This window comes from Phalacrocorax aristotelis, chromosome 9, assembly GCF_949628215.1.
Source record: "Phalacrocorax aristotelis chromosome 9, bGulAri2.1, whole genome shotgun sequence".
Classification (NCBI taxonomy): Eukaryota; Metazoa; Chordata; class Aves; order Suliformes; family Phalacrocoracidae; genus Phalacrocorax; species Phalacrocorax aristotelis.
Genome location: NC_134284.1, coordinates 12,893,868 through 12,907,095, shown reverse-complemented (window position 1 = coordinate 12,907,095; position 13,228 = coordinate 12,893,868). Strand labels below are relative to the sequence as shown.

The following is a 13,228-nucleotide window of genomic DNA, read 5'->3' as shown; positions in this document are numbered from 1 at the left end:
TTAAAAGTCAGCTATTTAGAGAGGACCTGAAACAAGACTCTGTGGAGATATGGACCAGATCACACAAGGTCAGTGCAGACATGACTGTCTCACAGCTATCCCAGTTGTATCTTCTGTTTCCAGTAGCTCAGCTCCCAAAAATACATGCATCACCATCCTTCAGTAACCAGTCACAGGTCAAGAGACATGCAGAAACTGTCCCAGAAAATGAAAGTGAAGCTGCTTTCATAAAACCAATTTCTCTTTTACTGAGAGCCACTACAAATTGTCCCTGGCACAAGTTGTCTTTGATAGGTAGGCTAAGAGACAAAGTAGCTCTGAGTGCTCCAGTGTCACTCCATAAAAGCACTACAAGTCTTAGCCTGCAGTAACTGATCTCTAGCTCTCTATCACTAGTGTTCCCGCTCCATTCCTCATACTCCTTTTTGCCATGAGGTATTGTCTATTCAGTCCTTGTTGGATTGTTTTGTGGAGCACTGTGATTAGCACTGAACCAAAATCACCCGAACCCTTGGTGGACCTTTTTTCCCTTCCTACTATCAGAACGAGATTTCATCTTGATCTTCAGAGCCTGGAGACCCAGAGGTCAGAGGCCACCACATGATCCACTGAGCCACCCAGTCCCTAGATCACAATGTTAACAAATCACCATTTATCTTTGTTACTGCAGCAAGTGTCCAAGGCAAAACGGTGCCAAAGATCACATCTGTTGGGATAACCTATTGATTTGTGTCATATTCTGCCCAATCCCTATTTTATTCTTGCTCAGGCAGAGGTCAAGGCAGGTTAAAAATAACTCCTTCAGTCTGAGGTGCAGGACTGAGGAATTTAAAGCCAGCCTGTTCTTCCCAAGGGTGGGGGTTCAAAAATCTCCAACACAAGCAACAAGAGCAGTAAGCTACAGTAGCTATGAGCAAGAACTTGCGGTAAGAAATCGAGCCATGGCAGAAGGCTTTGCAGCTTTAACTAAAAGACTTTTGAGAGAGAGAGAGAGAATAAATCAGTTGTCTTAGTTCATTCAAGCAACTAAGCATTACAAAAGTTTACGTGATGTACATACACAGTATATGCTTTGAAGTACGAGTGCAGACTGGTGCAGATTCTGTTACAGCATTCACAACTCCTGGCCAAAGTACAGTCCTACATCAGCATAATTCATTGTCCCTATTCCACAATAAGTTAAAATTTCAAACTTTATTTCAGGCATAAAAAAAACCAAACCCAAAACAACCAAAAATATCAGAGTTGAAGTTGTTACTGCTGTTCATTGCACTAATCTTCACCTGTCAATTTTGTCAGAGAACTCTCAAATTTGTATTTATGTTATTTTATCCCATTTCAAAACCTTTTCTACAGGAGTTAAATTGCCAACACTTTAGACGTATTTTGCTTTCCATTAACATTATGCCCCTCAGGAAATTAAATTTTAAACTAATACACATTTCCCCAGCTTTTTCATTAAAGAAACATAATGTACATGCAAAGCAGAAAACACCTCTTTATAGCATCTACATGATCTCCTGAAAATTTTGCCCAAAGACGCAAAAGAGCATCTTACCCTTACTCTGGCTTCATGTTACCATACACATAATCTCATACACAGATTAGATGATTGAGAAAGGAACCCAGTTTGTTATTTCATCTTCTAACAACAGAGTTTCTGACACTTGTGCTAAAGCCCAGCAGATTTTAAGGGGCCCTAACAGGTGGACAAGTCCTCTTTTGCTCTCCACACAGGGATTTACACCTGAGTATCATTCGCCTAATGACCACACTATTGCAAGCCTCTGAAGTTCTTCTGTAAAGGGAAGGAGGTTAAACCAACCTATGCTACCAGGAGGTAGAAATAAGCACTCTGAATGACAGAGAGAATAAAACCTCCCACCGATTACCAGCACCTTGCCTGTAGAAGAGGGGATATCATGAACTGTGCAACGTATCTCAGAAAATTCACTCACCTATCCAATCAAATCTCAATTAAATTGCTTCCATTTCCATTTCCTCCTTGGAACTCAAGGAGGTATTTTAGGAGCATACTTCAGTCACAGCATTCTGGACAAGAAACCACAAAAGAACTAACTGCCCTAGTGCAAAAGCAGTGTGGCAAGGATGGTGTGCAGCACCTCCATGGGAAGTGAACAAAGCAGAAACCCCACCTCCGACAGGACAATGGTATGAAGTCCTTGGATGGCATGCGAAAAATCTCTGTATAGGGAGGTTTACTGAATTACAGCAGTAAAACGACCCTAATGCTGTCACAAAAAAGCAAAGGAAAAAACAGGAGGGGCTGAAGTTCTCCAGGGCTTACAGACAGGCACAGGGGAGGTAGGCTGGCCCCCTGCATGGAGGTATTTAACCCTTCCTCAGCATCCTGCAGTTTTGGCACAGAGAGGAATGGCATGTGAGACTAGGTAAGGTATACTGGGCCAAAACCTCACAGACACTACTGAACATGTTCATCTCTGCCCAGTCATAAAATTGACCTGTCCCATGGTTAAGCAGGCTCTGAGATGACTAACCTTGCTGACTGTCACAGACAGGCTTCTGTCTATAACAATCAACAGGTGGAAGAGCCAAATGGCAGTTTAAGCCTCAGCAATACCATGCTCACTTGTACGATACATGCTCAAAAGTTATCTCCTCCCTTACCATACTCTTTCACTGGCCATTTCTGGAGCAGCAGGTCAGACCACAGCACTGGGCTGCAGGAGCTGGCTGCCGCAAGAGTTAACTAGCTGTGGCTGCTCATTTACAGGTTAAAGAGGAGACCACCAGCACAGGCAGGAGGAAGAGCATCTGGGGGCAGGAGGCAGCAGAGACCTGGCGAAGCACTCTCCTCTCTGCTCTCTCTCTAGCGGTTCTGTGGGTGATTACGCCGGAGCACCCAGCCATACCAAAATCAATAAACAATTTCTACGCAGCCCAGGGAACTTTGCTACACTTAATAAAAGTCTCCAGTCACAGTTATGGCTTCATTTCACCTTAACATCTTCTTTAACTGTCCCTTCTTTTCAAGATCAATTAGAGGCACGTGCAAAGAGAATAAAAAACAACACAAAACAAAAAACAACAGGGGAAAAACCTAAAAAGCAAGGTCAAACTAAGCAGCCCAGCTCTCTCCCTCCCCTCAACACTCTCCTGAGGCAAACATGGAAATACAGGGACTGACAGGTAACACATGGGGACACCTTGTTTACATATGCTTATCACAGCCTCTGGTTCTGGGCACAGATCAGCAAGAAACCAGCCTTATTTAGGAGAGCTGGAGTATTTGGTCAGACTCAGTTGAGGCTGTAGAAGACACCTTTGTTCCCTGCAATTTCAGTGCAAATTCAGCACCCCTGAAAAATTCCAAATTACAAAGGGTGAAACATTACCTATCCTCAAAAGGGATACAGCACAGACACCTTTAAGCAGATCTTTATCTTGTACTGGAAAGATCCAGTCTCACTGTCCCAATCATGCCTTGGCTTCCAATGAGACATCCAGAAGCCTGACACAATCATCCTCTATACTTCAATGTTTTACCAGAGGAAAGGGGTAATGAAGGAGGACAATTTCCATTAATAGCAACTGGGGGCAAATAGTTTTTGGTCTGTCCTCCCACTTTGCAAACTGAGGTGCTAGTATTGCTTTGATGTGGTATGTTCAGTTTGAAAGTATTAGAAAAGTTGTCTGTGTTTTTTTTAGTAACTTATCTGAAATAGCTGGCTCTGCATCTGTGACATCAACTCTTGAACAAAAGATATTACAGGCACTTTGTGGAGGGCCTGGCCCATGTGCCAGACCTTCAGGCCTTTAGAGGCTTATTGAGTTCAAATGCTTTCTCAGATAGAACCCAGAGTCTCTGCCCTAGCTGAGCTGAGCTGAGCCCACAGGCCACCAGGGCTATTACAGACAATAACAGCTGAACCAACCCCTTCATTGTTTTGCAAAGTTTTAGAACCATGCAAAATAAGATTCAACAGCTCTATGCTCCTGATGTCTCCACTGCCTTTAGGTCTGTAATCAGAATTGTATAGCAGAATCAGACTGAAATCATTACAACTCCTCAATTCTTCTCACTGCTGCTGGAATCAGCAAGGGAAGGTCCACTTTGCATTCATCCCATCAGACATGGGAAGGAGTCACCAGAGAGCAACCCTGGGGAAGCAGCAACTGGGAGGACTGACCTGTTCAGGGAAGACACTGCTGAGCTGCTGCCACTAGGTTGCATTGGCCCAGGAAATACTATTCCCACAAGAAAATAGTTTGGCCACTTAGATTGCTCTTAGAGAAATGGATCCTCCCACTGAAAGCATAGCTTTGGAGCACAAAGCATGGGGACTGCAGAAAGCAGGACAACACCACCATGTCACTGTCACCAGAAAAACCTCTCCCCAGCTCAGGCCTCAGATCAGACGTGTACCTGTACTGCACCTTGGTCTCTTGTGCCTCCTTCACTGGAAAAAAGGAGCACAAGGGAGGAAGTTTGGGGACAGGCAGACACCATTCTCTAGCTGACTCTCACCACTTTGGTAGGGCATACAGAGAACGAAATGCATGCCCACAGACCAGCAGGGAAGTCTGGCTTTTGAAATAAAAAAATCCAAAGAAGGTGGGCAATAGGGTAAGATACAAGGAACAAAAGTTCACTCAGCCTTCAATCCAAATCATATTTCTCTGAGAACAACTCTAAAGTGTGGGCTCTGCTCCCCAGCTAGATCTCTATTCTGAACACATCTACATCTTATCTTGGTTCCTCTTCTTCTGACGTGTACATGCCTTCATGCATGTACCTTCCCTGATGACTTTCAGTTTGCTTTAGATGGTATCTTGAGATACCCTGGCTCAGGTCCTGAAAATTGAGTACAATTAATTCAGCAATCAACAGTTCAGCAGTCCCTCTTTTTTGCCATTTTATCTCACACTGATGTCATCACAGATCGGGTATCATCCTGCCCTTCCTCTCCTTTACTACTTGTGGCCTACACCCACATCTTTGTTTGGACAGCAAATGCTCCTATTTGAAGTCTGTAAAGCCTCAAGGTCAGCTGGACTTCAGTGTTGACCAGAACATTCTAGAAATTATAGTAGTACAGAAAGTGAAGAAAAACTAAGTTTATAATGATGCCACAGGCTACAGCAGTTGCTCAGGGCATCACCTTGGTCCATGGATTGATTTGCTGAAAGAACATTTCTTACATCTCCCAGATCGAAATGCTACTTTTCCAGGAGGCCACCCAGTGACTTTTCTTCACATGACCCTTGCTGGATGAGTTTAAAGCTCTTCAGCCACCACTCAGTGGACACTGTACAGATTGTTCAGCACACTCACACCACGGCAACTCTAAAATAACCCAAGTATGCATTGGATGGAGTGAAGCATTTCAAAGCAGGTTATGCAAACCTGCACCTGGTTATATCCTCATAATCTGAGGCCTCTCAGGGAACATTGATATCACCAATATATTAAAGAACACATCAGAAACTAATAGGGTGTTAAATATTTCCAACTGAGAAGAGCCTACATGGCTGGGAGGAGAGAGCTTCAGTGAAAGGCTGTATGCTGCTGCTGCATCACAAGCCTTTAGCACGAGCAATGATTTTCTTACTTGCAATATTTTACAGACTGTTCGAGGCTAAAGAAAACCTATCTTTGTTACTTAAATGCAAAATATCTCAGTGATACCCTGTGATAGGGAATTGGTTGTCATCTCTAATATTTAATCTTGTCCTGTGGTTCTACTGCCCGCACGAGTGGGTACAGAGCAAGGCCTAGAAACTGTGGCCTACAAGAGAATACAGTGACAACCACCACATCTGTAAAATAATAGAAAAATACTGTTTTAGTAGCTCCTGGTTTGGTTGGGAGTGTTTGGAGGAAAAGAAGGGGGCTAGGCAGGATAGACATGGAGGCCAGACAATGAAGGCCCTAAATTAATCACTGTATGGAGCCACTAAAAACATCACTTGAAACAAAAGAGTTCAGTGAAAGTATCACTGGGACAAAGGTGACTGGAAGGATGAGATTTCATAAACCATCTGCTGGTTGGAGTCAGAAGAGAACTTTGTCCTTCACTGACATGTTACTACACATTTACTACACATCAAGTTTATATCTACCTGGAAAGCACGAGTTAGAAGTATGGCAATCTCCCAGGCTGTGTCAATACAAGCTTTCTATTAATAATCCATAATGCTACCAAGAAAAAACAAGGAGGCACACAGCATTTTCAGAACTGCTCAAGATTCTCACCTGCCCATTTAGCCCAGTTTTCTAGGCATACATTACAGGTGCAAGTAAGCTGATTTTCCCCCACCCCCCCTCAACGTCCAAGCACTTGGCTACATCCAAGCAAGGTCAGGAGATGACCATTACCATTATCAGTGTCTTGTTTCCATGGAAGCAAAACCACCTCCAGGGACCTGATTCTATGGTTTCTATAAAAGAAAGATCCTCCAGGAGAAACGTGAGAAGCCATTAACCACAGGCTGTATAAGAACCAACTGCTGCAGTTGTTCAATGAAGACACCTATCATGGCTGAAGCAATTTGTCTTTTTTGGAATAAGAAAGCACCTTATATAGAGGCTTCTTCCCATGGTACTTCCCAAATTATTGGTGGTTTCCATATTCAATAGAAAACCTGACTCTATGCTGAGCAACCAAGGGTCCTTATCTAGGGATGGGAATGGAGATCTAGTAGGATGCATAGAGCTGGATCATGTAGCCAAACTGAATAACATCCAGTTCATAATGACCTGTCGTAATCCTTTGCCAGGATATGAGGAAATGGACCAAATGGTTTCCCAAAGGGAGATATATGTTGGAGGGAAAATGGTAAAAAACACAGACTGAGTTTAAGCTTCTGAGCATTGCATTGCATTCGCCTGGTTACAACAGGGAAATGGACGGGCAGCTCGAGAAACAGATCCTTTTTCCCCGATGTCTCTACTGTTGGCAAGGCAGGAAAAAAAGAGAGCACTTGAAGGGTCTGGAATAGAAAAGATCACAGCTCTTTTTCCCCCCTGCCAAGGTGACAGTCCTAAGGACCCAACAAAGCAACATATCTGCTTGTCTTACTCTTTCAAGGATCGCTTCAGCTGTGGCATTGTACTGCACCCTCCCATCCAACTGGGATCACCTCCAGTTGCATTACGCTTCAATTGAGGGGAAAAGATTTAATACAGGAATGCCCTGGTGCTAATGCCTTTCCAGAGGTGCATGAAGCACTCCGAGTTGCCAAGAGGCCTGACAAATATACAGCCCTTTGGGACAAGGGCTTTTGTGCTTTTTTATGGGCTGATGCACTCTCACAACTGGAAGTGGAACTGATAACCAACAATACAGGTCACTGCAGCACCTGAAAATGAGACCATCCTGCCCTTTAAATCAACCTGCTTTAGTACTTTCCTAGATGGAAAAATTTAGTCAAATGTCATGCTCTTTCCTCAAACCCAGACCCTCCAAACCCCAGGAGCAGACAGAGTAATTGTACTTCTGCATCTAAGAATTACTCAGTACAGCCCACCTCTGCCTTGGATGGCAACAGCATCGTCTGGATCACCTTCCCACAAGCACAGGAGGGCTGGAGAGTCAGACTCTCTCTTCTGCTGTAGAGGAACATAACCACTACATCTGTGTGCAGCCAGGCATGCAGAACTCAAACAGTACCGAAGCATTAGCACTGCCCTCACAGGATGCACATGGCCTGGTTCCCCTGGACCTGGCAGATAGGAGAAGACAGAGACCTTCTTGGATCTGAGTGCACACCTCAATCAACCAGGCCTATTTTGTGCTTCTTTAGGGTTGTGTGGTGGGGTTTTTTGGGTTTTTTTTTGTTTTTGTTTTTTTTTTGTTTGTTTGTTTGTTTTTTTCCCCCCCCCTCCTTTTTAAATGGCAGTTCTTTCTCTCCTGGCTTCACAGAGAACTTCAGGACTCCAGAATCCTTCAGCATTCCCCATCTGACAAGTTTTCACCACCTTACCTATGAAAAATGGACAAGGAGAACAAAGCATCTGTGCTTAACAGGGCTGAACAGATTTGTAAAGCTAGATGGGGCAGGACAAGCTGAGAGTTGTTTGTTGATATGACAGCAAACTTGAGGGTGGGCTGAAGAGACAAAAAGGTGAGAGTGACCCTGCATTTCCCACCGTATCCCTCAGTCCGAGACAAGTCATTCCTGTGAAATCCTCACTTTGCCATCTTATCCTTCTTTAGTGATTTGACTGCTTAGCAAGTGATCCCATTAGCAAACCCTAAGCCTCCCTTTTGTAAGTGGCAGCCTGCTGTAGAAGGCAGCTACTTTACTAGGCAACAACACCTGGTGGAGAGAAAATTCCTGTAAGCAGATTCCTCGCAACTGAAGCAGCAACCTTGACCAGTCACTTCAGAGCCTTGTTACATCCATAATGATAGTCTCCACCTTTCCCTTCCCCCCAGCATGAAAGATGAGTGGTTGTGTGGAACGAGTCCCCGAGCTGTGATGGGAATCCGTCTCGCTTGGCTGCAAAAAATATATATATCCTGGTATGGCTGTGATGAATCCTTTCATTATTCATCTGCAATTGCCCTGCTACTGCTGCTGTTCCGTTCTCACTCTCTCTCTTTCTTTTATAAATAAAAATGGAAACAGATTAATGACAAATGATGACAGTGATTGCTTTTAAACAGCCACACCTGAAGTGGGCTATGGGGGAGGAGCAGTGGCAGAGTAGCATCAGAGGGATGGGAAGACCAGGAAAGACTAAGTAAGAGAGAGAAAAAGATAAAGATGATCACTCCAACTGGGCTAGATGAGCAGTGACTAGAACAAGGTATCTTTCTGGTGATGAAGACCTCAATTTGCTCCAAGAAATGAGCTCTAGATTAACAGAGCTATGTATCCAAAATATCTGAAATAACTAGCAGTGGTCAGTTGTGCTGTCAAAAATGTGCTGGAGAGAAGTTTGCAGAGACTCCAGCAAAACAGTCACAGGACAAAATGGCAACACACAGAGAGGCAGTTACACACAGCAGTCCCCAGTGCTAAATAAATAGTACCTGACAATGCTGGTCATCCCACACCACTCCTGGAGACCAGTGAACATCAAGGCTCTAGTTTGTGCAACCACCAAAGCCACTGTATTTTGGGAATGTGGGCAAAGACAGTCTGTCATCAGTCAGGCCAAAGACTGACACAGTGCGTGAGTATATCCAGCAGAGGCAAACCTGACTTCACGACACCCTTCCCTGTTTGTGCAGTGGGAATGAAGAAACACAAGCATCTTACTGTTATCACTTCTCTCTGTACCTCTACCTCTATGGTGATATCCTGCAACTGTAGTATCCTCCTCTAGGTCCCACAGTTCCTACCTCAGGCACCATCTATCCACCTGAAGGTACCACATCTGCTAAAATCACCTTCTACCTAACCATTTCCAAGGCTCTCTCACCTCTCTGCCATCAGTTACACCTTCTAGCTAGCGTCTCATTCCCATCAAACTGTTTGGCAATGTATCTGAGAGCAGATATGTGCATGGTCTCATTGCTGCTTGCTCCTCTCCAGCCTCCCACTTACCTAAACCCATTTTCGTCCTTCCCTCAGAATTGCTCCTGCTCTTTTCAGTGCCAAGCCACCCTCCTGTCCTCCTCAAAGCACACTGTTCCTTGGACTCCTTTCAACAGCAGCTAATTCAAGACATTACAGCACAGAAGCCTGCGCCAACATCCAGTGCATAAACAAAGATCAGATACATGAGAGGAGAGAACACACTGTCAGCATTTAATAACAAACACTAATTGAGAACAGGGGGATGGAGTTCTCCATCCCTGTTCTCTCAGCAGCCAAAAGCCATCTGAGCCAGAAGACTTGGCCATTCACAAACCAGGATCCATTCATCGCTGAATAGCCCCCTGCTCAGCATCTGACCGACTGTCACCAGCCTGCTTGGTGTCTGATCCACTGAATGCACACACAGCCTCCTGGAGCATCCCTGAGTAGTGCAGGGAAACAGAACTATAAGGCCTTTAGGGAAGCAATCTCAAAAGTCTTTTGGGCCTACCAGATTTGCCCTATAACCCTTGCAAAGTTTTAACTCCTCTCTGTGCCTTGTTTTCCTGAGAAAACTGCCTTACATCGCATCCCAGAATGCTGTGGAGCACGCTGTTTGTGGGCCTGAGCAATTCAGTACTTCTACTGAAAGCTGTTGCAAAGGACAAATGGCTTTTCTAGTAACATTCTCATTCTCCAGAAAAGCTGGTTCTCATCACATGAAACATGGTGCACAGACGCTAAGTACCTTCCATTATTTTGCCCCATCACCCATATAGGTAAACAAATCAGCACCCCAAACAGAAGAGATCCACATGAGAGACACTTTGGGTTCTCTAAAGCAGGAAAGTCCCCTCCAGACATAATCCCTTTTTAGGAAGCATATATGGTTATGTCACAGGAAACATCCCTTCTCACCTCAGCTAAAGATGGTGTCAAAACCCCTACGGAGCACCTGGGAGGAGCACACAGTTCTTGGGGAAGCAGTTCCACATGACTTTACACCCTGCCAAAGCACCTCTTGCAGCCTTGGGTTATGTGGAGTTCTGACAAGCTGCTGAATCCCTGGAGAACATAGGGTGGTGGGCACAGGTCTGTAAGCAATTGAGCCAAAGTTAAAAGCTTGGTGCTGCCAGTTGAGTGTGTCTCCCTCATTCAAATCATTATTCCCCAGGACTTTCTCGCAGCCCACCCATCTCCCCAGGCCCAGTCCTGCCTTGGGCTGCCCCTGGCACTCCTCACACACACCAGTTGAGCCAAATCAACTAATTAAACCAGCAGAAATCAAGTCATTTTTTGTAGTTAAGGGGGTTGACATGACTCAAAGGGGTCCAAGGAATGAAACATAAGAAATAGGAGCTTATAGGCAGGCATGGGGAGACAATGGAGTGGAGACAGAAGGAGAAGGCTTCCCCTTTCAGCAGAGATGAATTGTTTACCTCAGCTCATGGCCTTGCACCCTATATTTCCAATAAAGGAAAGAACGTTCCTAAAATTTCAGTCAACTGCGAAGACTTTATACAGTGCTTTAGGATGCATCCGGATAAGAAAAGCAGTAGAGAGATGGAAGATAACACCCTTCCAGATTTCTATGTGCTGTAGGGTTTCAGTTCCCCCAGACACTCAGGGTGATGTTGGAAACCCTTTGAGTGCATTGCAGCTGAACTTACTGTCCCAATCTATCCAGCTACATATGCTGTCCATCCTACATGCTGTAATAGTCCTCACTGTACTTTCCAGTTGATTTTAACCTACACAGCCCTTCAGGATTCAGAGTATCAGTCTCCCCAGTATCCACCTGTCTCTGGAGGCTCTGGGGCCAATAGTTGCATAGTTAGTTGTAGAGTTACTTAGGACAGCCTCATGAGAGGGTTTCTGCTGTTGCCTTGCCTTGGAAACTTTACTAGCTTTGATGGTGTTGTTTTCCAAATTAACACCCTGCATTAACCCATATGAAGTTTTCGCCCTCCCAGCAGTGAGCAGATTTGAACTCTGACAGAAGATCTGGAGTCTATTGGCCTTCACATACACCATTGCAAAGTCCACCTTTCACTCAAGCTTATATTTAATGAGATGACATGAAGTGCCTGAAGTAATGGAGTATAGTATTCATATGGATATAATCTGCCCAAGCAAAGGCCTAGTTGAGCCTGTCTCTTCTTCCTTTATCCTGCCACTTGTGTCTCACAGCTTTGCCCCTTTGCCCTTGTTCTGACTCTTTCCTGATCCTCCCATCAGGTGACAATTTGAATTTTAAAGCCATTTACACTCCAAAAGGTGCATAATCAGATTTTTATCCTGTACTTTTCTGATGTGACTTTTTTATTATGACATCAAGTACTGACCCATAATAAGGATATAAATGCCCACTTTAATGTCTATTACCAGTATCTGCAGATGCATATAAAATTATAGTATCATCACATAACTACATATTAACCTCTTGAGCTCCATGACAGACAAACTCTCCAGGGAACACTGTATTCCAATTTTCAGTTACCAGCAGTAGTTCAGTGACAAGCAGTAGAAGTTGTACTCATCCGTATCCTAAACACTCAAGGTACTTCCAGAATGATAGAGAGCAGTCACATTCTGAATACACCAGTTCCAGTGCTTCCAGTTGCCAGCTATTTGTGACAAGCATTTGAGTCCTTCCCAGGAACAGACAGTTGCATTTAAGTATACATACAGGTGGGTTACAGCTTATCCGAAAGAAATTTGTAGTTGTCAGCAAAGTGATTTCTGAGTCACGTGGTAGTACACATCATCACTTTATCCACAGCAATTAGCAGAGAGAAGATAAGGTGTACAGCAACATACCATGTATCATCTTTTACGCTTTTGTTGAGCAAACAATGCACTTTGGTCAGAAAATGCCCGTTTAGCATTTGTAACAGGTATAAAGGTGCAACATGTGAGCAAGGAATGATGTGGTCCACAATACTTTATTGCAAGTATAAGGATACCAAAACTGCAGCTACCTGTCCAAACTCAGGTGGTATTTGTAGAAATTCACACATTCTGATTTTCATCTTTCAGGTTAATGGCATCTGTTTACATCAGAAGTCAGGTATTCAGAGGCAAACTGAGCCTGTCAACCCACGTCTGAGACAAGAAACCTACAAAAACTTGGAGAGAGAGGTTGTTTGGATTTTTTGGTTTTGGTTGGTTGGTTTTTGTTTTTTAAATGCACTAATTTCTCTAGAAGATCTAGACCAGTCAATGGAGAGAAAATAACAAAACATAGGATAATAAAGACAAAAGTTAGTACCATTTTTGCTTTGTACCTTTCCCCTTGTTTCCAATACAGCTCAGTCAGATGACTGATTCTGCTTCCAAAGAGGGTCTCTCACCCAAGGGCATTCTTCCCAAAATATACACTAAGATTTCTGATATTTTAAAACTCTGCTGAATTGGGCATTAACAGGCAACCTATCATTTGTTAAACAACAGACAGGTTTGCTGCACTGGATAGTCATTACTTTTGAGTTTAGGGAACAACACTTGAAATAACAGTGCAAGGCATAAGTCAATAGTCTATGATGTTCAGGTAAAAGTACACAAAGTGTAACTGCTCAAGAGCAAGTTTTCACCTACCTATTGCTCCTTCTCCAGTTATAGTAGACGAGCTATTTCACAGCAGATCCTCTGAGGTACTATGCATTTGGGCTGCTCTTCCATTTTCAATTCCTTTGATGTCCAGGAACCATAGATA

The 13,228-nt window shown here is 43.9% G+C and overlaps 1 long non-coding RNA gene across 1 annotated transcript; it reads right to left on the bottom strand.

Annotated features, from left to right (window-relative positions):
* Nucleotides 1-11,864: 11,864 nt before the first annotated feature.
* LOC142061910 (uncharacterized) lies at nt 11,865-13,228 on the bottom strand. Its single transcript, XR_012662295.1, has 2 exons — nt 13,111-13,228; nt 11,865-12,641 (listed from the first exon to the last, which is right to left on the bottom strand). It is a non-coding gene; the product is annotated as an uncharacterized LOC142061910 (long non-coding RNA).